The sequence below is a fragment of the Palaemon carinicauda genome, chromosome 4, assembly GCF_036898095.1.
Source record: "Palaemon carinicauda isolate YSFRI2023 chromosome 4, ASM3689809v2, whole genome shotgun sequence".
In the NCBI taxonomy this organism is placed as follows: Eukaryota; Metazoa; Arthropoda; class Malacostraca; order Decapoda; family Palaemonidae; genus Palaemon; species Palaemon carinicauda.
In genome coordinates this window covers 62,764,176-62,766,675 of record NC_090728.1, presented here as the reverse complement: position 1 = coordinate 62,766,675, position 2,500 = coordinate 62,764,176, and the positions used below count along the sequence as shown (strand labels likewise).

Here is a 2,500-nt window from a genome sequence, read left to right as displayed (position 1 = left end):
ACTCAACCTAAAACTGCTAAAAATATCAACCCTGCTTTATACACTATTCTAAATTTTGGAGTAAAAATGGTAAAAGTCTTGGAATAAATGTTGGTGTAAAAGACTGATATTACGGTCACCAACTCGTAAAAAATAATAACATAGTAGGGTGAAAATTGCGGTCGCCTGTATTTTACTGAAATATGGCTGAGAACAGTATATTTTTACTGAGAATTTCCGATTGAAATTAGTTTTTTTTTTATCAGTACACCTAAACTGCTTCAGAAACAATCCTTCTTTATACGCTACACTGTTAAAAATTTCCCTTAAAAAACGGTAAAAATCTTGGAATAAATGTTGCCAGGCATTCACCGTTTAAAAAAAGGTTATATTGGCGTGAAGGAGTGATATTACGGTCACCAAGCTAACTCCAAACTCTTACTTCCTTAGACATTCGTTCTACCTAGAACTACACTCATTACCTCCGCCAAAGAATTTGGAAGGAGGTTATGTTTTACTCCCTGTAGGTGTGTTTGTTTGTTTGTGAACAGCTTCCTGACCACAATTTTAATAGTAGAGTAATGAAACTTGCAGGGATTAACTGTTATGTAAAAAGCTGGACATGATTACATTTTCGAAGGGCAAGATCAAAGGTCAAGGTCACTGTCAAGCAAAATGTCCAATTCACGTAATCAACCATAAGTTTCGACTTCATTGTCACAGAGACTTCCAACTATAGTCAATTCTTTTTAATCAGGTAGATTTGTACCGACTCGCAGGGGTGCCCTTTTAGCTGGGAATTGTTTCCTGATCTCTGATTGGTTGGATGAGATAGTTCTAAACTATCAGATAGCAGGAAACTTTTCCAAGTTAAAAGGGCACCGCTGCGAGTATAGGTTCATAGTTGAGTGTATGAAAACCCACGCCAGTTAATACATATTAAGGTCAAAGGTCAAGGCCAAGGACAAGTTCGAGTTGGAGGTCTACGATCTACTGAGTGCTCCTCTACTTTTGAAATTGTTTTATCGAAGTTTTTTCTTTATTGTTTTTGTTTTCGATGTGAAATAAATTGTATTGACAGAATATAAGAAGAATAATTGTTATCCAGATTGAAGATATATCTTCCACGAGGCCTCTGGAGATATTCACAATGGCGCCTTTTGCCTTTCCAGGCCGGCTCTTTCTTTGAAGTTTCCAGCCAAGGTAAATCTTGGCAAGGTACAATTGCTCCGGCCCTGGAAAGATAGTCCTCCAGACCAGCGAAGAGTAAATATTTATTGTGGGGTCTGGAAAAATTCTCCAAGACTCTTAGGATCCAGGACTACTATCCGCTGGGAATCCTGGAAAACATTTTCCAGTTTCGGGGCCAAAATCACTCGACGCTCCCCGACCGCTGAGGGCAGAATTTTCACTTTTGATTTTCATCGGAGCTTTGGATTTGCATTCCTTTGTCTTTGTATTATTATTATTATTATTATTATTATTATTATTATTATTATTATTATTATTAATATTATTAATATTAATATTAATATAATTATTATTATTAATATTAATATCAATATTAATATTAATATTAATATTAATATTAATATTAATATTAATATTGTCATTGTTATTGTTATTATGATGATGATGATGATGACTATTTTATTATTATTATTATTATTATTATTATTATTATTATTATTATTGTTGTTGTTGTTGTTGTTGTTATTATGACTTGCTGAGCTACTACCCTTGTTGGAAGTACAGAATGCTATAAGCCAAAGGGCTCCAACAGGAAAATAGCCCAGTGAGGAAAGGAAATGAGGAATATAGATAATTAGTGATTGTCACCGAGTCTAATCAAAGCGAAAAATAATCAAAATATACATTATCTTAATAACTGTCGATCTACGTAAAAAAATAGAGAGAGTTATTAAAATAAAACTATATTTCAGCATTATAACAAAATATGAACAAAACCAAACAATAATATGTTAATATAGTTCAAAGATTATGATGAAAACTACATAAAATACGTATTAAACGCAAATGACTTCATTCATTGGGCGTTTGGAAACCGTAATTACGCAAATGGAAAAAAAGGTTTTATAACATAGAAATTCGATATTTATTCCTATTTCAAAGGATGTAATTTTGACTAGAAATTGGACTCAAAATTAAAAAAAGTGTTTGGTATTTCCCAAAAGATGTTAAAGGTTAAATGCAATTAAACAGACTGCAAACTGATGCCACTAGATTTCAACTAATGAGATATAGACGAAAAATGAGAGAGAGAGAGAGAGAGAGAGAGAGAGAGAGAGAGAGAGAGAGAGAGAGAGAGAGAGAGAGAGAGAGAGACGTATTCCGCTATCATCCAACTGATTGGAGAGAGAGAGAGAGAGAGAGAGAGAGAGAGAGAGAGAGAGAGAGAGAGAGAGAGAGACCTTAATACTCAACCACCATCTAACCGATTGCAGAGAGAGAGAGAGAGAGAGAGAGAGAGAGAGAGGACACCTTATTACCCAACCATTGC

The 2,500-nt window shown here is 34.2% G+C and overlaps 1 protein-coding gene across 1 annotated transcript in view; it reads right to left on the bottom strand.

Annotated features, from left to right (window-relative positions):
* Window positions 1-2,500, bottom strand: part of LOC137639457 (DNA ligase 1-like) — a 60,708-nt gene that overhangs the window by 51,122 nt on the left and 7,086 nt on the right. The gene's annotated exons all lie outside the window — the stretch shown is intronic.